Source organism: Ochotona curzoniae, unplaced genomic scaffold (assembly GCF_017591425.1).
Source record: "Ochotona curzoniae isolate NIBS_2020 unplaced genomic scaffold, NIBS_Ocur_1.0 scaffold_1852, whole genome shotgun sequence".
Lineage (NCBI taxonomy): Eukaryota > Metazoa > Chordata > Mammalia > Lagomorpha > Ochotonidae > Ochotona > Ochotona curzoniae.
In genome coordinates, this window is record NW_024467087.1 from 33,148,541 (window position 1) to 33,172,318 (window position 23,778).

At 41.9% G+C, this 23,778-nt stretch overlaps 1 long non-coding RNA gene across 1 annotated transcript; it reads right to left on the reverse strand.

Annotated features, from left to right (window-relative positions):
- Positions 1–3,053: 3,053 nt before the first annotated feature.
- LOC121169181 lies at positions 3,054–23,602 on the reverse strand. Its single transcript, XR_005885823.1, has 4 exons — positions 23,473–23,602; positions 11,857–11,861; positions 5,290–5,298; positions 3,054–3,063 (listed from the first exon to the last, which is right to left on the reverse strand). It is a non-coding gene; the product is annotated as an uncharacterized LOC121169181 (long non-coding RNA).
- Between the last annotated feature and the right edge of the window lie 176 nt (positions 23,603–23,778).

A 23,778-nucleotide genomic window follows, 5' to 3' on the forward strand; every position in this document is an offset into this window, starting at 1 on the left:
GCAGACGTGTGTGGCATTTAGTGGAGCTCTTATGAAGTGATCCAATACCAGAGATTTAGAGATTTGCCTGGGGCTGTCCGCAGGCAGTAGATGTGCTGAGTTGCAAGTAGTATTGTGAGAGTTGAGCACATGCAACAGCGTTTTAAATTCTGGGATTCACCAGCCAGATGAAGACGTTTTCACTGTGCACAGCTTCCTCTGCCTTCTATGGCCTTTTGGTGGCAATACTAGCCTTGTAGTTGGAACATTCTGTCAATGCAATGACCTATACTATTGCCAATTGGGGAGAGGATGAGATGATGTACACTCAGAAGTGGCATGTGGGCTGCTATCCATAAGAAGAGAGAAGGAAAAGAATGAATTACCATCACCCAAACCCAGATAGTCTGGCAGCATGGGCAGATAGCGAAAATCTAGATAAGCAAACTAATTAGATATTGCTAGACTCATGGCAATAATTAAAACCAGAAACAATAACTCAAGCCATTTAAGAAGTTCAGTTCGAGTAAAGCACCAACCTGGCACAAGGGTTTTCAGCAATATTGTTACATGACTTTTGAGGGACTCTGAGGCATCTTAGACAACCACTGATGATTGGACATTTAATTTGGTTAGGTGGAAGGCCCTAATCAGGGACAGATTGGGACTGCAGGCCTTATGGGAAGCTTGATATGCACTATTCTTCTATAGTTCAGAATATTGGCACTGGTTGTCACATGAACTGAATGTACATTACTGCATAAGAGATTTTTTTCTGGGCTTCCAATATCCATAAATGTCTACAGAGAATGCTATATCCAGGGAAAAGCCATAAACCCATCTTTGGAAAGAGTACATCTACCATCTCAGGAATATACTATGTATGTGTTCCCCATATGCAAGGGTGTACTGGATATTAATGTCCTATGATCCTGTTCCCACTATAGTTGGTGTGCTCCAACAGTGAGTGTGCCTAGTTAAATCTGTACTGAGGACACATGCTGCCCAGCCCCTATTACCGCTACCGCTGCCTAGAGAAGTGACAAATACAAAGCAGTACAAACTGCCAGGAGATCATAAAGAAACTACTACAATCATCAGGGAAATGGCAAAGAGAGGCATTATTAGACCCACAGATAGTCCATTTAATTCACCAGTATGGCCTGTAAAAATATCAAATGGAACCTAGAATTGAATGGTAGATTACCGGGAGCTTAACAAAGTTGTTTCTTTCCTGCATGCAATGATTTCATTAGTAAGTGATATCATGGACTGCCTCAGTCATGAACTTGGAACTCATCATTATGTTTTAGTTCCAGCTAATGCTTTCTTCTCTATTGCTATACCTCCTGAGGGGCAAGACTAATTCGTCTTCACTTGGGATGACTGGAATAGAACTCCACAATTCTTCTATTTAATATCCCACCTCATGCTTTGGTAGCAGTGGATTTGGCATGATTGTGCTTTTGGCAGTATATATGTCTATCATATAAGTTATGTAACATTGACCTGTGATTCGCTCAAGGATTCTAATTGTCTATACTTACCTTGATGAGACATCTAAAGTCACATGACTAGAAAGACAAGGAATACAAAGTGCAAGGGCTAGAACTATGTCAAATTTTGGGGAGTTGTCTGGTTGGGAAAGACAAAAATCATGTGCAAGGCAGTCATAAATAACATTAAGGCTTTTTCTTTTCCAATGACAGTAAAACAGTTGCAGGGTTATAGGGCTGTTAGGATATAAGAGAGTGCTTATTCCACAGCTGTCATGAATTCTGAGGCTTTTATATTGTTTGCTAAAGAAGGGAATCAGGTGGAAATGGGGTAAGCAAGAGCAAGCCACCTTCACAGTGGTTAATCAGAATGGACAGGACATGAATGTGTTTGGTGCGGACATTCAGTGTGTGCTTCACATGCATGTCACTATAGCAGAGTTCAGATGGGGCCTTGGCAGCAGCACAAAAGATTCAGATAGCCTATTAGCATTTGGTCCCTGTTGTGGAGAAGAACATAGACTCAGTACTCCTTAATTGAAAAAGAGCTTGCTGCAATTCATGCTGCCTTGATGGCTTCTGAAAGCATGATAGTCACCTCAACATAATTTTACCTGCCTTTTACCCTATTGTTGGTTGGATAAGAAAATATGAGGAAAAGCCATGTGGTATAAGCAGCGGAGGTTCCCATAGAGACAAGAGGGGAGTCTACCTGCAACATCGGGGTGTTCTCAATGCAAACCTATTGAAAGCTGAATGACAAGGGGTTGCAGGGTGCATCCCTTATTTAACTGAAAGTGTACTTCCCAAAACCCCACACACTATAGAATCACTTAGTCCATACCAGGATGGATGTCATCAATTCCTGTGGCAGTCTGGTACACAGATTGATCAAGCAAAATGTGAACTGTGCCACGGATCCCAAGATGATTTCTCAGGGATCAGGCAATCACCAAAGTAGTCAATGGGCTGAGCTATGAGCAATACAGTTGGCCACTGTCAACAAAATTTTGCTAAGTGCATTTTTATAAGTGATTCTTAATTTTTATTGTTACTATTTTCCATGATACAGTTTTGTTGGTAGAGGGATTCCTCCCTTTCCCTTGTCTTCTTTCCCTCCTATTTTTCCCTCCCACCATTTCCCCCATATTATCATGGTAGTATAGCCAACTACAATTTGTGTGGACAGATAGATCATCTTGTGAGGCCTGTCTGGATAGCAACATTACATGCAGAAATTTGGGTGGTTATTTATCAACATTTATGAGCCAGTCAATGTGGCAAAATTGTGGGACATGTGACACCAGAAGAAAATCACTATGAACCATCTGATGAGTCACATGCCCCTTGCTTGTCAGGGTAATGATGAGGCTGATACCTTAGGTAAGGTATTATGGTTGGGAAGGTCCCAGAAAAGGATACTGTCCAATGGTTACTTTAGTGACTGCTTACACACAGAACAAAAAAATGATGTGGCCTACAGTAAAAGCTTGGGACCTGCTTGTAAATAACCAAGTAGTTCTAGAACTTGCACAAACTCTGCTGCTAGCAAGAACATCCCCTCTCCCACAGTGAATGCCACTAGCCACTGCAACTTTGATGTGTGGGTGGGCATCCCTTGAAAGGTGGCAAATAGACTTTATTGGATCTTTGCCTCAGTCTGATGGATGTGGGTATGCTGTTACCTTGGTAGACCCTACTACAGGACTTCTTTTTGCTACTCTTTTCAGGTAGCCTGACCAGTGGGAAATGTTGCATGCCTTGGCTAGACTATATGCTGTGTTTGAAAGACCAAAAGTTACTGAGAATGACTGGGGAACTCATTTTACAGGCTCCAGAGTGGAGAACTGAGAAAAGTACCACTGAGGTATTGACTGGAATTTATATGCTCCATATCATCCCCAAGTACTCACTACAATGAGAGAGTAATATAATGGCCTATCAAAACAAGACCTCCAGGAGCAAGCCAACTCAAACTTCTTGGTGGGATGGATCAAGAGACTGTAGATTGTGTTAGCAGTTATTGAATGAATAGCCCCAAGCGAGAACAGTAGACACTGCGGAGGCTTTACTGCATTCCACTGTGGGTACAAAACAGTAACCTCCTATTGAAATCAGGTTTTGGAAGACAAAGTTTGCTATCTGCTCCCATGGCCATTGAGTGAGGGGAACATGCCTCCTAGACATGATATGAAAAAAGACATGATACCAAAAATCAGCCAGGCCTGATTTGCCTTGCTGTCAGAATGAGGAACAGGAATATAACATGACTTGCAGGTGACACCGTGGGTGATGGCCACTTTCCACCCTGTGGCTAAGGTACAATACCCATGTAAGGAAAGGGCCATTACCATGTTCGAGGGTACATTTGCCTTAGCATTATTGCTAATACTACTCTCTCCAGTATCCCTGTGTGTAGATGAGTACCTAGAAAAAGCTATATCCAAAAGAACCTCATATAAAAAGCTAGGGCAATCCTTTGTGGCAGATGTAGTGCTACCTTAAGATAAATCCCTTGCTTATACATTATCCAATAGCCAGTGTTTGTCATTGTTGGTGCCACTAACTTCTTTGTCTTATTGCTCCTAGTCTGGTGATGGCAATTAACCTGGTAGAGTGGGAACACACTTTTGCAATGGGCACCAACTGATTGGTTTATTGGGTGTGCACTGAGTTATCTATCAGTTCTACATCTGAAATTTCTTTCTAGGTGATCATAGCCTCTACCAAAACTGGACCTGTTTGGAAGGATGGAATTCTGCTGACACATTATAGACAACACCTGGCACAATACATTGAAAATCCTAGTTTGGGAGCAGTTTTGTGACCCAGAATAGCCAAAGAGATTTTGAAAAGAAAAAAAAAAAACTCAAGCTAGAGGCATCACAATACTTCACTTCAAAAAAGCATATTGTAAAGCTGTAGTAATTTAAACAGCATAATATTGGCATATAGATATATACATAGATCAATGGAACAGAATAGAGAGCCCAGAAATTAATCCAAACACATACAGTCAACTGATTTTTGACTAAAGTGTTCAAACCATACAGTGGGGTAAGGATAATTTTGTCAAAAAGTGGTGCTTACAAATTGGATGTATGGATGTAGAATAAAATTATATCCACATTCTCACCATATACAACAATCAACATAATACGGATCAAAGACCTATATAAATTTGTGCGGACACTGTGGAAAAACAGTGTGGAGATTTTTTTTTGAAATCTTGAAATAGAGTTGCCATATGATCTAGCTATGTGACTACTGAGTATGTACGCAGAAGACTTGAACACAAAGAATCAGAGAGATACCCGCACTGCCATGTTTGCAGCAGTATTGCTCACAATAAACTAAATTTGGAATCAAGCAAGGTGTCCATCATATCCATTTGCAGCAAAATGGACTCAACTGGAGGACATCAAGTTGAGTGAAATAAGCCAGATCTGCAAAGAGAAATACTGTATGGTCTCTCTTACATATGCTTCTTCCTATATATGTTATCTTGAAAATGTAAAACAAAACGAAACAAAAGCAAAATAAAAGAAAAAACAGTGGGGAAGAGAGAAAGAGACAAGGAAGATAGGGAGGATGGGAATGTCATTATGTTCTTAGAATTGTAGCTACAAATCACATTGAATCTACTAAAGACTAATTAAATTTAAAATTTTGAACTGTTCATGATTGGGGTACTTTGTCTGGGATGGTCTGAATTATCTTCATTTAATATTATGTGCATATTCACTTATGGTTTCTTGCTGTAGCCTGTATTTTTCTTGTGGATTTTGGGTACCATCTTTTAGATTCCGTTCACATTCACACACTATCCTACTGGAAGATAACATACATGTTGATTGTGAGATGGGGAGCCTTGAAGAAGTACAGTGTTGGAAAAATGAAGCGAGGCAGGCTCTTTGCTATCATGGCAACTGGCAAGCCCAGAAGTTGATACAGTTCTGCTATGTCACTCCTTTGTTGTCTGACCCTGTTGTCTGTAAGCATGTATGACACTGAGGGCAGAGCTGAGTGCAGACTCCTTTGCGGTTTACCACCTGCCATGAGCATACTGGATATGTCTCTTGTACACCTTTGCACACCACTGTGAGAATACATAGGCTTTTAAAGTTGTTTTGGCCTGTTTCAATCAAGACCTAATCTTCCTATAAAAGAGATACAAATATATATGGAAATTTCAAAGCATACATCAACATAAATGGGAATTTGATACATGATAAAGCTGAAATAGCAAATACATGGGGAAATGTTGATTAAATCTATACTGGCAGTGGAAGTTACTATGTGGCAAAATATTATTAGAGCCCTACATCTTCCCATATAATGTAATAACTTCCCAATGAAATAGAGACTCAAATGTAAAGTGGAAAATTCAGAAGCTTGAAAAGCATAAATTATGAAATGATGAATGATGAGATTTTAAAGATTTTTCTTTTCTTTTTTAAAAAAGATTTGTGTATTTATTTGCTTGAAAGGTTTTTTCTTTGTTTCTTTCTCCTCTCCTCTCTCTCTCTCTCTATATATATATATATATTTATAGAGATACATAAATATATATATCTAGATATATTTATATATAGACACACACACACACACACACACATATATATATATAGAGAGAGAGAGGTGAGATACAGAAAGAATGTTTTCTATCTATTGGTTCATTCCCCAAATGACCACAATGGCCAGAGCTGAGCTGATCCAAAGTTGGGAGCCAGGAGTGTCTTCTGGGTCTCCTGTGTGGGTTCAGGGTCCCAAGAACTTAAACCACCCTCTGCTGCTTTTCCAGGCCACAAGCAGGGAGCTGGATGGGAAGTGAAGCAGCTGGTGCTAGAACCAGCATCCATATGGGATACCAGTGCCACAGAGCAGAGGTTTAGTTTGCAACACTACCATGCTGGACCTAAGAGTTATTTGTCTTTATTTGAAAGACACAGAGATGGAGAGACAGAGAGGAGGATATTCCACCTACTGGTTCACCCCCCCCCCCCCGCCCCCAGATGGCCATAACAACTGAAGCTGAGCCAATCTGAAGCCAGGAGACACGAACCAGAAGCTTTTTCTGGGACTCCCATATGGGTGCAGGGACCCAAGGACTTGGGCCATTCTCTTCAGCTTTCCTAGGTACTAAGAAGGAAGGTGGATTTGAAGTCTAGCAGCCTGTGACCATAGAGGAGGCTGGAGCTTCAGGCCCTAGGGGAGAGACTTTTGAAATAATAATAGAAAATAAAACACATAGAAGAATCACATGAAAATTTAATCTTGAGAATAAGGCCTTCTGTGTGACAATGCATCTTAAAGTAGAAATACAATCATCAGCAAGAATAAGCTGTTGGCATTAAATATTCCAAGCATGTGATTAACATTATAAACTCCAGTGAGGAAATAGTACATAATTTAAGGGAAAAAATGGGCTGAAATTAGAAAAAAGTCAATGCTGAGGGAGAGTTAATTCAGTTAAATTGCAAAAAGTGATGTGATGGTAATGAGACCTATGGCAGACTAACTAAAACCAAATCCTTGGAAGAGGGGCTGTGTACTTGCACTAAAGTGATCCTTTGTTTTGCTTTGCATTATCTTAATTTTTAAGATTTTATTTGCTTTGTCACACATATATAATGTATAAAACTTGCAAGTGTTGAAAGAATTTTTGAAATAGGGCTTAAAATCATTCAATCAGTACCCAGACCCAAAATTCATACACCCCACCCCAGGAAACCCTTTTCATTCGACCTTATGCTTACTAACCCCCTTAAATGTAATAACTATCATGACTCATCACAAATAGTGCTTTATTTATTTAAGACTCACTTTTTTTTATTAGAAAGGCAGATTTGCAGAGAGAAGGAGAGACAGGGAAAGACCTTCTGTCAGCTGATTCACTCCCCAAGTGGCTGCAACAGACAGAGCTGAGTTGATACAAAGCCAGGAGCCAGAGCCTCTTCCAGGTCTCCCCATGGATGCAGGGTCCCAAGACTTTGTGGCATCCTCTGCTTCTTTTCTTGGCCACAAACAGGAAATGGTATGGGAAGTGGAGCAGCTGGGACATGAACTGGTTCCCATATGAGATCCTGGCACATTCAAGGTGAGGATTTAGCCACTGAGCTGTTGTGCCAGAACCACAAATAACCTTTTCTATCCAGAACCAGACAAGGGCACCCACTGTTGCCATTACTATTCAATAAGGTTCTGTTAAGTTTTAGCCAGAGCCATTAGACTAGAAAATAAAATCAAATAGATACAAATAGAAAAGTAGGAAGTTAAATTATCCCTGTTTGTAGATGATATAATCCTATAACAAAGGATCCAAAAAACTCCAATAAGAGATAAATGGAACTCATAAGAGAGCTTGCCAAAGTTGCAATACACAAAAATTAATAGCATTTATACACTAACAATATTACATTAACACTAACTATATCACTACACTGTTACAATTATAATGTTATAACAGCATTATATACTAATAATATCACAGCTGAATAAAATCTTTTAACATTAGTCCCATTCATAACAGCTACAAAGTCATTTAAATATCTTTGAATAAATTTAACCAAGGATGTAAATTACATCTACTATGAAAATTAGAAAATATTAGGAAGACACAAAAGTGGAAAAAGCTTCCATGTTCAGGGATTGGGAGAATAAATATACCAAAACATCTGTACTACCTAAAGCAGCTTACAGATTCAATGCAATCCAAAGGAAAACACCAAGGTCATGCTTCCTAGATCTAGGAAAAAATGTCCTTCAGATTCACATAGAATCACAAGAGGTCCAGTTCAGTCTATCACCTGCATCAATCTATGCATACACTGTTGACTGAAGTTACCTGGTCATTTCTGTCCTCAGCCCCATGTCCTACACAAACCAACAGGTGTTATGGGCCAGCCCAACCCATGCTACCACAAACTCAGCCCTCATGCACACCGGCAGGAACTGCAGCTTAATTGGGGTGATCCTCAATAACCCCCACCAGGCCCACCTCTAGCCCTGGTTCCTGTGCATGCCAATATGTGTAGCAGACTAGTCTGATCTGTTTCACATCCCATCTTGCTCTCATATACACCTATGGGTGCTGTGGCTTAGCTCAGGCCATACCACCCAACAACCCAGCTTACATGTATGCCAATTGGTGCTGCTGTCTTGCCTAGCCAGGCTCACCCCCAGTCCTGGCTCTCTTGTTCACCAGTGTGTGCTGCAGTACAGCAGAGTAATGTGCAGTTTCCCTACTAAGCCCACTCTCAACCTGGATATTGTACTTTCCTGGGGGTATAGCAGTCCAATTTAACATAACTTGCACTCAGTCCCACCTTTGTCAGTGGATACTGTCGCAGAATCCAGTCAGCCTGAACTTATCATGGCTCTTGCATGTGCCTGCGGATGCAGTGGCCTGGCCTAGACCAGCCCTCCCCAAACCCAGAACACATGCAAGCTGACAGTTGCTGCAGCCTTGCCCCGCCTGGTCTGCCCCAGGTCCCAGCTCTCATACTTAGAGTGGGAGCAGTGGCCCAGCAGGGGAGCTCCTCTTGCAGCAGCCCCCTCACCACCAGGCTTGGTCCCAGCCCAGGGTCTTGTGTGTGCTGGTAGGTGCTGTAGCCTGGTCTGGCATGGTCTGTCTCACCTCGGCATTTGCCAGCAGGCGCTTCACCCTGACTCAACCAGGCCTGCAGTCCCAGCTCATGCTCATGGGTGCTGCAGCCTAGCCCAGCCTGATCAGCCCCCAGTCCAAGATCTAATGTGAATTGGTGGGTATTGTGCCCTAAGATGGCCTGTCCTGCACCACGTCCTGGCTCTCACACCTGACAGCAGGTACAGTGAATTGGTTCAGATGCCCACCTCCACACCAGAACCACAATGTATACTGAGGTATACTATAACCCGACTCAGTCTGTGCTGTCCCCAGCCTCAGTTCTTGGACTCATTAGAGAGGATTATATCCTGACAGAGGAGTTCCCCAAGGTCCTCTATCAGACCATCCCCTAGTGGCAGATCTTGAGAGCACCAGTGGCTGCTTGACCTTGCCTTACTTGGCCTGTCTCCAGTATTGGCTTTCACCAGTGGGTACTGAGGCCTTGCTGGACTGGCCCCACACCCACTCTGGCTCTTGGAACCACCAACAAGTGCTGGAGCCTATCCCAGTCTGGCACACCACCAGGCCCAGCCCACACATCTACTGAGGGATGCTGCAGCCATGTTCAGCCTGGTCTATTTCCAGTTCCAGTACTTGTCCTCACCAGTAGGAGCAGTGGCCCAGTAAGGGAGTCCCCTTAGCTCCCCTGCCAGGCCCAATTCCAGCCATGGACGTGTATATATACCAGCGGTTGCTCTGACCCAACCCTGCATGACCATCCCCCTATCTTGGCCTTTACCATCAAATGCTGCAGCCTATCCCCGCCCAGCTTGTTCCCATCCCTGGCTCTTGTGTGAGCCAGACTGTGCAGCAGCCTAGTCTGGCATGGTTCACACCCTGTTCTGGTTCCTGAACATTGTGCCAGTGTGCTACAGCTTGGCCTGGCTGCCTGGTCCACTCCACAAGCCAGCCCATACTCCTACCAACAAGTAGGACAGCCTTTCCAGGTGTGGCCCACATCCAGCCCCAATTCTTGTGCTCACCAGCAGGAGCTACAGTCTAGTAGAGAAATTCCCCAAGTCCTCCCACCAAACTCACTTGCAGACACGAATCTCATGCATGTCAGTGGGTGCTAGACCCCTATGCAGCATAGTCTACCCCCTCCACCCCCATCTCAGCCTTTGTGTGTGCTGGTGGATGCTGTGACCTGACCCACCCCACACCCAATTATTGGGTGTACCTACGAGTGCTGCAGCCTGGGTCAGCCTGGCCTGCTCCCAAATTCCCATTAGTGTCAATTAGTGCTGTGATCATATCTAGCTTGGCCCATCAATACCCCTATCTCTTGTACAAACCAGTGAGTATTGCAGTCCCACAAGTGTGAACCCACAAATCCCCCCTGCCCTGAACCTGAGCCCTCTAGCCTAATGTGGCCCATTCCCTGCCCTCACACTCACTGGTAGGTACGATGGTCTAGCCCTGCCAGGTAGCCCCCCAGCCCTACCCTTCATGTGCACCTGTAGGGTGGTGGTTGATGGTGGTCAATGCCAAATAGCCCAGTTCAGGTCTCTCATGTGTGCAGGTATCTTGGTCTGACCCAGACCAGTCCTCCAATTTCCCCTTCCAAACCACCTGGTCTCAGCCCCCTTGTTTACCTATGAATGTCGTGGCCCGGTCTGTGGAAGTCTCCCAGAAATCATTCCTCACCTGTAACAAACTCTCTCATCAGTCCCCCCTTTCCACACATCCCTAAGCTCCTTCCCAAGGCAATCCACAGCACCCATGCTTGCCATCACCCATGGTCCCCCCTGGTCTTCTGGCAGGGTGGTGAGCTGGCCTGATAACTAAAATTTTTCACGAACAATAGTCAAAGAATACATCAACATTTATTATGAAACAATACATATTTGATAATGAACAATAAAGTCTATTTAGGATTTCTAGCTTCTAGAACTTTAATAAAATACATTTATTTTGTTTTAAGTTACCATGTATGGAGCAATTTGCCAGGAAGAGTCCTAATCAGAAATTAACTCTACCAGAAACTGTTCTGGGACTTTGATTGTCTATAACTGTGAAAGAGTAAATTTTTGCTACTCAAAGCAACTCCTGAGCACACTGATATAACCACCAATTGTGAGATTATCTCTTTGTGTTGTAAATCTCAAGATAGGTAATTCTGGTCTGTGGGCATCTCTTTCTTTCAACACCTTGTTAAATGAACCAAGTAACAACCTATACACACTACCAACATACTATTATCTGATCTATTCTTCTAGAGATTAAGACTTAGTAGGTCTTTTGTCTGATATCCAGCTTATCACATGACCTTTCCCCTGTGTGTGTGTGCAATTTGCAGAAAGTAATATATACCCCCTTTGCTTCACTAATCCTGTAAGATTAGAAATCCATAATTGCTACCTCATTTAACTTTGTGTTCTAAAATATCTGTTCCCAAATACAGTCACACTTGAGCTTAAAACTTTAACATATAACTTTTGTAGGAATGCAAATCTGTAAGCATGGCCTTGCAGGTGACATTTTAAAATGCCAATTACTGCTGGATTCAAAACAGAAGGAAATCAGGCTCAAAAAGTCCTGAAGCAAAAAGGCTAATTCAAATTGCTCAGTTAGAGTTAAACTGCAGATTAGAGAATGCTGAAAGTCTGTTTCTACACAGAATAAACTAATAAACTGGCAAAACTCATCATCATTAATCATTCTCAATTCCAGAAGCTAACTAAGAGTTTGCATAAACAAGCAAATGCTTAATCAAGAAATAAAAACAAAAACAAAGCCTAGTTTAATCTGCTCAGGATGGCAGATTTGTGAACTATATAATGGTCTTCATCTCTTATTCTCTACTTCAAAGCTGACCTTGAAGAAAATAAGCTGACTCTACCAGGTATAGATGTTGGTAACAGAGGGAGAAGAATGGAACTTTTAATTTTTTTTTCTAACATGATTGTGATCATTTGCTTTGATGTATCTGGCAACTTCTGGGAAGTCCAACTCAAAGGCTAATTTTTATGTCACTTAACTCTCCCACTATTAACAACATGCTAGTGAATAACTAATGGGTCATTGAAGAAAGTACAGAGGAAATAAAAAATATTGAAACAAATGACAATGAGGATAAAATATATCAAAATCTATAGGATACAGCAAAAGAAGCATTAAGAAAAAAGTTTATAGCAGTAAGTGCTTACATTAAAAAAAGAAATAGCCCCCAAATAATGTAAAGCAATAATGCATCATGAGGACATATAAAAACAACAAAAAAGCATATTAGCAAAATGTGAGAAGTAATAAGGATCAGAGAAGAAATAAATTAAATAAAAAATGTACTAAAGATCTGGAACAGGAAAACGCATTTTTGAAAAGCTGAAATAAACGAACCTCCCACCATATTGACAAAGAAAGAAAAGAGAGAAAACTTAAATAAATATACTTAGAGATTGGAAAATTGCAGTTGATGTCACATAAATAAAAACTATTGTAATAAGCTGTTATCAATTATTATATGCTAATAAATTGGAAAACCTCTGAGAAATGGATGAATCCTTACATACACATAACCTACCAATATTAAATCAGGAAGGTAGAAGAAAATCTAAATTGACCTGTAAAAAGCAATGAGATTAAAATACTTATTACAAGTCTCCCATTAATGAAAAGTTGAGGATCTGATAGCTTTACTACCAAATCCTGTAAGATACTTAAAAAGAAATTAACTGTAGAACTTTTCACACTATTTCAAAACATTGAAGGGGATGGAACTCTGACACATTCTATAATTTTATGCTGACACCAAAACCAAGCAGAGACACAACACAAAGTGGAAACTGTAGGCCAATGAATGTAGATGCAAACGTTATCAACAAAATATTATCAAGGAAAATACAACACTACATAATATAGATGGTATATTTCAATAAAGTGGAATTTGCCCCATGTATACAAGTGTGATTCAGGGATCACAAATCAAAAAATATGATTTGTCACACTAACAGAATGAAGAATAAAACCATGTGATCATCTTAATGTATGCAGAGACCGTATTTGATAAGATTCAACAACACTTTATTAGAAAACGTCAACAAATGAGGTATGGAAAGAACACATTCTCAAAATGAAAAAGGCTGGGCCCAGTGCAATGGCCTAGTGGCTAAACTCCTCACCTTGAATGTGCAGGGATCCCATAGGGCGCTGGTTCTAATCCCAGCAGCCCCACTTCCCATCCAGCTCCCTGCTTGTGGCCTGGGAATGCAGTGGAGGACAGCCCAAAGCTTTGGAACCCTGAACCTGACTGGGAGACGTGGAGGAGGCTCCAGGCTCCTGGCTTCAGATTGACTCAGCTCTGATCATTGCAGTCACTTGGAAGATCTTCCTCTTTATCTCTCCTCCTCTCTGTATATCTGACGTAGCAATGAAAATAAATAAATCTTTAAAAAAATGATAAAGGCTGTATATAACAAACCAATAGCCAATGCCATAAGGAAATGCTAGCATTTCCCCTCAGATCTGAAAAAAGACAGTGCTCATGGTCACCACTCTTATCCAACATAGTATTTGCAAGTAATGGTGAGAGACATTAGTGAGGAGAATGAAAGCTAAAGCACCAAAATTGAAAATGAGGGAGTCAACAGAACCATGTTTTCAGACAGCAATATGATGTACATAAGGTGATAACTAAAACCTCCATCAAAAAGTTGTTAGAACTGATACACTTATTTAATAAAGTCTTAGGATGCAAATTTGAAACACAAGAAACAGTATTTCTTTTCTGTTTTGTTCTGTTTTTACAAATCCATATCGATCTTGCCGAAAGAGAAATAGAGGAATCAACCCCATTGACAAAAGCTACAAAAAGCCAAACATAAAGAATAATTTTAATAATCAATACAATGAAAATTATTAAACATCTGATGAAAGTAATCATGGAGGACACAAAAATGGAAAGGTATGCTTTTACACGTGAATGAACTTTTAAAGTGTCCATAGTACGTGAATCAATCTATACATTCCATGCAGACCTGTCAAGGTAACAATGATCATTCCAGAGCTAGAGAACACAATCCTACAATTCAAAAGAACTTCAGAAGATCCAGAACAGTCAAAGCAGCACTGACTCAAAAACGTCCATCTGGATACATCACAATACCTGATTTCAAAGCAAATTACAGAGCTAGATCAAATAAAATAATATGGTATCGACAGAAAGCCACAGACGGATCAATGGGTTATAGGATAGACTGCACTAAAATATCCACACACTTGCAGCCAACTAATTTTTGACAAAGGTGCCAAGAACATAACTGGGAGATAGAATAGACAGACATCAATAAATGGTGCTGGCAAACTGGATATACATATGTAAAACGTTAAATTTTATTCCTACTTCGTAAGTGTAAAATTGGGCTCAAACTAGATCAAAGACTTAAACGCATGAAATGAAACTAACAAATTGCTAGAAGAAAACACAGTGGAAACATTTCAAAACATGGATGTAGGCAATTATTTCTCCTATAAGAAATCCAAAGTCGCAAGCAACAAAACAAAAACTAGACAAACAAGATTATCTCAAATTCAGAAGTTTCTATACAACAAATAGATTCAAGAAATTTCTGGCAGAATGGAAACCATATTTGCATACTACTCATCTGACAATGGATTGGTATATAAAACATAATGGAAAGTAAAAAAAAGAGAAAGAAATCTCAACAAAACAACAAATGTAGCTATGAAATGTTAAAGTTGGAGCTCCTAGACACTACTGGTGGTGATGTATAATAGCACAGTATGCATGGATTATATTATAGTATTAAGATTTGTTACAAGATCAGACATTGTGATGTACATACATAATAAAAATCAAATAGAATTTCCAGGTGATTTAATAATCCCACTCCTGTATATTCATACAAAACATGGAATATAGCATTAAAGACATATATGATCCACACCTTCATTGCATATCTTTTTGTAGCATTGCTCATAATAGCCAACATGTGGAATTGGTCAGGCTGTCCATTGTTAGATGCATGGATATTTTATAAATGGATACTACTCAGCCATGAAAACGAATTTGGTGATTTGTAATGACTGCATGGAACTAGAGGGACATCATGTTAAGTGAAATAAGCCAGATTAGAAAGACAAATGCCAGATGTTTTCCCTCATTCATAGGAACTACAGCAAACAAACCCATTCTGAACACAGAATGTTGATTACCAAATGCTGGGAGGGAGAAGTGGGAAGACTAGAGGGAGTTTGGATAAAATAAATAGCTAAATCTGGATATAATTAACTAATTGATACAAATATACTAATATGAGACCTTAACAGTAGGATAAGTTGCGTGTGGTTTACAAATTGTCACAAATACAATGTAGCAATGTTAGATTGTAACTAAAGAGGAAGCTGAATGTAGAATATATGGGGATTCTCCGTACTAATTCAGAAGGTATGTTTCATAAGTTTGAAAGTATTCTGAAATAAAAACAAAAAAGGAATAAATAGAAATGATCCTTGTGGTTCTCAGACATCATAATCACTATGCATTGCCTCTAAAATGGCTATTTTAAATATTCATAAATAAGAACAAGAAAACCACGTAAGAAATAATGAAGTAGTGTGTCACCAATTAGTATCAACAGATAGACAGAAATTATTACCAAAGCAGAAGTTCTGTAATTGAAAAATTAGCTGAAACATTCACAAAAAAGTTGATCCTAACCATATGACTGTTAATGAAGAACTATACTACAGTAATCACATAGGGGAACTCAGTGGAGGGGAGGGAATATGGGGATAAGGAAAATCCCAGGGCCTATGGAAATGTATCATAAAATGATATTAACAACAATAATAAAAATTAAACAGTTGATCCTAACATTCTTATGGAAAAGTAAAGATCTTGAATAGCTACAACTACCAAGAAAGAATGACAAAGTTGTAGGACTCATAGATTTCCATTTCTAAATTTATGACAAGCTGCAGTGTAGGACAACTGATTAGATCTGTAAGAAAACAATTGATTAAAGAGACGACATTGGGAAGCAGTTGATATGGAAATGAACATGCCAGGAGCTTTCCAGTTCTCAGGTTTAGAGATCAGATCAAAGGGAGCATCCCTGTTAGCAGAGATGTGGGGACTCCCTTAGTCTCAAGTCAACTCCCACCTGCAGTTGATACATAAATTGCTCAAACCCTCCTCTCTGATACCTAGGTGACCTTCAGTCCTTAAAAGTCTGATGCTGTTAACAAACTTCGACTATTGACCATCAGTCAGTAGTCATGTGTGTTATCATGAGCACCATGCATCTAGTCTATTGCTTCCACATCACTACAGCAAACACTGTAGTGATCAAACAATGTGCTGCTGGTATTGACAAACATGCAAATCAATGAAGCAATTTGAAATATGTTCAAATATCTACTGTTAATTGATATTTGGCATGTGTCCAAAAACATTCCAAGGGGATATTTGGCATATGATTGTGGGACAAGGATTAAATGAGATCGCTTATACTGCACACAAAAATTCATTCCATGGGTCAGGACTATGATACAGTAGGTTAATCCACTCCTTATGCCTCTGGTATCCATTACCAGAGCACCAGTTTTAGTGTCAGTTGTGCTGCTTGCCATCTAGCTCCCTATTAATACACCTGAAAAGGCAAGTGAAGATGGTTTGCGTACTGTGCACTGGCCACTGACACATCAGATGAAGTTGCTGCCTCCTTGTTTTGGCCTGGCCTAGCCAAAACCCTAACTGTTGCAAATCCCTGGGGGAATGAAACAGCAGATAAAAGAATCTCTCTCTCTCCCTCTTTCTCTCCTCTCTTCTTTCTTCTCTCTTTCTGGCTGACACTCTGTCCTACAATAACTAAAATTGAATCTTGAAAAAAAAAGGCAGGAGGAGCAATTTTTTAAACAAAAGCTTATCAGTAATAGTTTTCAAATATGTTTACAACAGCACACTCTTCAGAAGGAAGTCTGTCTTTCGTGGCACACAGGTTGAATAGCCTCCTGAAGCCCCCCATCCCAGGGACACTTGTTTCATCCACTGGACCACTTAAACTGAATGTTACACTCACCAGTGACAGCCATAACAAAGGTTTATTACAATGAGATGTAAGGCAACTGATTTACTGACCAGGACCCACACCCCTTACCAGAGTGCAGCCTGAATAGCACATTCATAGGGTTTTTATAGGGGCAGTTTACAACAGCTTCTTGTGGCTAGACAACCTGTACCCATCTTTTTTTCAGTCTGGCAGTTAAGATAACCAAAGTTAGGCTTTGGAACCACCAATTAGATATCTAGACTAAGGTCTTGATTCCTGGGAGCTGAGAACTATCTGTGCTGAAGGTCTATAGGCAGCTCAGCCTACGAGCTCACAGTCTCACACAGTTTCATACCCAAACAAGCAAAGCAGAAGTTACAAAAGCAAAAAGTATTGCAGTTAGCAATGAGCCATGTTAACACCATTTTGTTTTCCACTCTACGTTTCCCCCATTTCTAGGCACTAATCAAATCCTTGATTCACATTCATCCTAGTCTCTCAGAGGCATGTAACCTGCTTTTTAAGCCTTACTGCTCCTACCCTTTTCCTAACATAGCTAGCAATATAATCAGCAATGCATGGGCATATAAACAATGCCGAAAATATTAACATTAAAGGGCCTGCTAGTCTAGTAGCAGGGTGATGAGCAAAGGAAATTTGTAAACCAGCTCTGGAACCACTGGTAGTTTTCTTGTCTTGCTTGCTCTCTGCATCTAATATTGTCTCTAACAGGACTAAGATGTCTCTAATAACCCCTGATTGATATGTTGATTCTGTCCCTCAAGGGAGGAATGTGCTTCTGCAAGGGTCAGAAATGCTGAGCAGCACATTTTACATATTAAAAGCCAACTTTGCCAGGAACCAGAAACCCTAACAGGCATCTGACTCCTTACTTTCCCTTCCCACTAGAATGGACCCTAACTGCTGTTAGGGACAGGGAACAATGACCACTCTGACTGCTTATGCTGAAAAGCAGCATTGAAGGGCCAACAGCAAGCAGAGGAATCAATCAAGAGGTTCCTAATTGAAGGTAGAAGTCATCAGGTGTCTGAAGCACTGCCAGGCGCTTGAAGGCTTCTCTTTGTTGAAGTCTAGTTAACAATGCATAAGACAGTTATAATCTTTTTCAACCTAACATGTAAGGGGTTTAGTTGAATACCCCAATTTGAATACTTGAGCTTTAGAACTTAGATGTAAAAGAATTGTTAATTTTCAACATTTATTAGAGTAAATATTAGACTGACTACTTAGGTCTGACTAAATTTATTTATATTTATATATATTTGATATACATTTATAATGAAACACATATTAATAACTATTTAGCATATTATATATCTATCACACAATAAAATACATACTATGTTATTTATCATATGTAATTCATAATTAAATATATATTTATAAAATATGTATAAATTTATAATCTGAGATTTATATAAGCTTAATTTAATTCCTATTAATTTCAAATCTTTTTCTAATTGTAGACATTTTAGTTTTGCTAATTTTTACATATTTAATTCGGATGTGAAGAGTCAAGGGCTAGAGAAAATTGGATGAGACCATTATTATGATATTCTCTAGACACACCCAGCCTCCCAACCACCTCAGGGTCCCTAATGTGGGCATGCTGTGAGGGTCCTGCTCAAGTGGTTTTCACAGTTCAACAGTTCTGTATTATTGCCAATTTTACCACTCCAGTCATGATGAAATCTCTCCAGACTCCACCGACTGACATTGTCCATCTTAGAGTCTCCGTTGCCCAGGTATTCACTGCCAAATCTTGATTGATTTGTCCTGTCCTCTGTCCTCAGTTATGGTACCAGGTGTCTTGTGCAAGCTGCAGTGTTCTGTCATATCCTCCATGTGATTCTGGATATGCTGTCTACTGCTCCATCTAAGCCACTGAAGAGGCTCAGCTCTGACACATGCATTCCACAGTCAGACGATGCTGCACTTTCCTCAATGGTTGGCATTCTGAGTCCAGCGATTCAGTTTGGGGGATTCCCAAAGAAACTCCAGCCCTGTCTTCTATGTAAACTAATGGGTGTTGTAGTCCAGCTTGATCCTGCCTACCACACAGCCCCCACACACCAATCGAAGCTGAAGCCTAGTGAGAGCAAGCTGCAATAACCTCCACCAGGTCTGCCTCCTGTCCTGGTTCCTGTGCTTGCTAGTGTGTACAGGGGCTTGTCCTGTCTATCCCATATCCCATTCAGTTGTCATATGTATCAATGGGCATTGAAGTCTAGTCCGACCAAACCAGTCCCCTATCCAGCCCAAATGTATGCTGGTGGGTGCCACTCTTTCTAGCCATGCCTGTCCCAGTCATGGTTCTCATGCTCAACAGTGGGAGTGGCAACCCAAGAGGGAGGTGCCCACTGTTTCCCTATGGGTCCATCGCACTCCTGGATCTTGCATTCTCTAGGTGATATTGCAGTTTAGCTTGATAGAGTTTCCCCCACCCGCATTCCAGCATCTGTAGCTGATGCTGCTGCAGAGCCCAACCAACCCTCACCCTCTCCGGGTTATGCATGTACCAATAGGTACAGTTTGCTCAGCCTGGCTTGTCCCTAATCTAGCTTACTTGCAGGTCAACAGAGGCTGTAGCCCTGCCCAGCCTGGTCTTCCCCCAATCCCAGCTCCCACACTCACCAGTGGGAATAGTGGCCCATCAGGGGAGCTGCCTAAAGCCTTCCTACTGGGTTTGCCCACTCAAACCCAAGGCCTCATGTGTGCTGGTTGAATGCTGCAGCCCAGAGTGATATGGCCTACCTCACCTTGAAATTTGCCAGTGGGTGTTATATCCTGGCCTGGCCTGGCCCAGCGTGCCTCCAGTTCCAACTCACACTGGTGAGGACTACAGCCTAGTCAGCCCAGCCAGCCCTCAGTCCTGGTCTTAATGTGGAGTGGCTGGTATTGAGGCCTGACCTGGCATGACCCATACACCATTCTGGCTCTCAGATTTGCCAGCAGGTGATATGAACTGGCCCAGCCTGGCTTGCCCCAGACCTGAGCCAAAGGTAAGCCCATGGGTATCATGACCTGACCTGGTCTGGACTGCTCCCTTTCTTGTTTCTTGTGCTCACCTACAGGGACTGTGTCCCAACAGAGGAGTTGCCAAGTTTCTCCATCAAAATCTCAATGTCAGATCTTGTGCATACTGGTGGGTCCATGGACCGCACCTACTTAATCTACCTCCTGTTCTAGCAGGAACTGTGGCCTTTCCTGACCAGCACTCACCCATTCTGGTTCTTATTGTTGGGTTCTATAGTCTAGCCATGTGTGGTCCATACCCAGACACAGCTCAGGCATGGCTCAGAAGGGACAGAGACCTAGCCCAGCCCATCCTAAACCCCACCTCCTGGTTCTCATGAGCTCCAATGGGTGCTGGAGTCTAGCCCAGTCTTGCATGCTCCAGTCCGAGTCCACACTAGTGCCGAGGGAGACTGTATCCATATCCAGACCAGAGCGCTGCACCCACTCTGGCCCCTGCACTCACTCAGTGGAACCCACAACCCACACAGTGTCTGCCCTTATCTCCCCAACCAGGCCTGATCCAAGCCACAGATCTCATGCGTTCTATTCTAATTAGCCCAGTAAGCCCAGTGGTAGCTCTGATTCAGCTTGGCATAGCCCCTCCCTTGTCTTGGCCTTTGCCTTCAGATGCTGTAGCCTGGCCTGGCCCAGTCAGCCCCCAGTCCCTACTCTTGCTAGCAGATATTGCAACCTGGCCCTGCTGTCTGCTCTCATCCAGGGCTCATGCGAATCGGTAGGTGTGGCATCCCAGCCCGATATGACCTGCACTCCATCTTGGTTTCTGTACTTGCTAGTGGGCTATGGTTTGCTTGCCCCTGCACTGTCTGTCCCCTTCCAAAACTAATTCACACACTTGTCAACAGATGAAGTTACTCTTCCCAGCCTGCCTGACAACCAGGCCCGGATCATGTGCTCATCAGTGGGAGCTAGCTATGACCCACTGGGGCAGTTTCCTAGATTCCCCCACTCGGACCACTCCCAGACCCAGAACTCATGCAAAAGTGGGTGCTTGGCCATTATGCAATATTCCCTACACTATCCTGTCCTTTGTATGAGCTTTTGCTGCCTGACCTTCCCCACAGCATGTTTTAGGGTGCTCATTCAGGTGCTACAGCCTGGATCTGCCCCACTTGTTTCCAGCCCTGGTGCTGGTGAGCATCAGTGAGTTTTATAGTCATGCCTAGCTCTGCCTATCACTATCCCAACTCTCAGCAGGACTTGTATTTCCAGAGGGTTTGGCCCACATATTCTTCACAGCATCCATCCCTGAACCTGGCTCTCTTGCATGTTGGTTGGTCATGGTCCAGTCTAATGTGACCCATCCCCTAATCTGACACTTACTGTCAGGTGTTGGGATCTAGCCCTGCCATACAGGCCCCCAGCCATAGCTTTGCATGTGTGCTGGCATATGCTGGTCAGTCATGATCCATGCTAACAAGCCCAACCCAGGACTTCTATGTGGGCTGGTGAATCATTCTGACCCATAAAAATTTTCAGGTCTCTCCCCTCCAAACCACCGGGTCTTAGTCCCCTCGCTTATTCGGTACTACAGTGGCCTTTTCATTGGGTGTTGCTCAGGATTCTCACCTACATGTACAGTAGCCTTATGCATGGATGTCCCATACTCTCAAGACTCTAGAGTTTGTCCCTGGGTGGCCAATGGGCACAGCCTGGCATTGGTTGGTGTGCCCACCTGGCCATGACTCTTCCCCTGGCTAGCAGAGGTGTATGGGGAGTTAGGATCCCTAGCAGGAAGCCTGGGCCAGCCAGACATCTGTGCCACTGCTCAGTTACCTGGACTCCACCCACCAACATCTAATGTCAAATTTTGAAACGATTACTCATTAAACACAATGGAGCACATGTAATTTTTCTGTATAAAATTGCTAACCCAGATTAATCAGCATGCCCAGAAACAATGAAAGATTAGCATGTAGCATCGGGATATAAACCCATCACAGGACAGGTCAATGCAAGCCAACTTTAAACCTTCCTTGGGATTGCATCTGGGCTAGCATTGACAATTTTAAATGAGGAAACATACTGAATTGTAGTTCCTAATGTAAAATATGACTTTTGAATGATTTGACTTTTGAAAGTGTTACAGTAATTTTGCATCTAGGTAGGGAATAGACAAGTGTTAACGTTTTAAACAATTATACTTTACCAATTTAAACCCTGAGTCTGAGGAAGACATTTATATAGAACATAAAACACACCACTGAAAACATTTTGTTACAGACTTACATAAATCATAATGTAGATGGCAAAAGATTTAAACTGGTTGTGATTTATGATAACCCAGCATCTATAGCATTTTAATAAGATTTTACAGAACTTTATACACTCTAGGACTAGGGCCAGCAATTAAATAGTTCTATAATTTTAGCTAGCTGTATTTTGACAAATGGAGAACTGGAGTCTTAAGTAGGTGAGTAGAGAAATCCCAAATAATTTAGTGAAAGAGACATGAGCTTTGTTTTAGAGCACTCAGGGTATCCTATCCCAGCAAAAACTTGAGAGAAAAATTGGTAAGCAGCTCTGTACAGAGACTAGGCTGAGAAGTTATAGGCCAGCCAGCTTCTCCCTTGGATATTCCAAACTTCTGGATTAGTCTCTGTCTCTGTCACCTGAGCTTACTGGAGCTGGCTAGACAATAGATGAAGTCACCAATTAAGCAGAAACTATCTAAAGGAGATGTTTCATTCTTTTTTCTTTTAACAGATTTCAAACTTAGAGATTACTTATGTTTAGATATCAATTCTAATGTCAGCATACATTAGATATTAATGCTAAAAATTTAAACAATACTATAACAGTACTTAAAACATTATAGCCAATTATGTGGTGCCATCTCAGCTCAGGCTGGATACCTGATCAGGATACCCCCCACCCCTAGCTAGTAGGGGAGGCGCAGCCTATCTCTAGAGCCAGGAATTTAAAGTGCCAGCTGCTGCAAAGTGGCTAGCACCATCTTGGCTTGGGTGGCCAGTGTGCCAACAGTGCCAGGCAAAGTCTGTTGGCTGTCCTGGGATTTTATGGGTGTGAAATTACTGCCTAGGGACATCCATGGATAAGGCAACAGTGTGTGTGGGTGAGAAATGACTTCTGAGGGATTCCAAACAATAGGACCGGTGTACTGGCAGATATGTGAGAGAATGAGATTTGGTGGTGTAGAGGGGGAGAGACTGGAAGACCTGTATGGGTCAGACTCATGCACCAGCCCATATGGGAGTCCTGATTTGGGCTTGTTAGGATGGAATATTGCTGACCACCACATGCACGTCCATGTGAAAACTAGGGCTGGGGCCTGTCTGGCAGGGCTAGATCCCAGGACCTGAATGAATGTCAGAATAGGGGACAGGTCGCTTTAGGCAGGGCCATGACACTAACCAGCACATGGGAGAACCAGGTCCTGGGGTAGATTCTATGGGAGATTTGTGAGTGCAACCCTGTGGAAATACAAATCCTGCAGGTTGGCTCAAGAATTGGGGTGGTCTTGTTAAACTGCAATCTCCACTGGCATGCCGAAGAACTGTGGATGGGAACAGACCTGGCTGGGGAGATTAGGGGACTCCCCATCCGGGCTGAAATTCCTACTGAT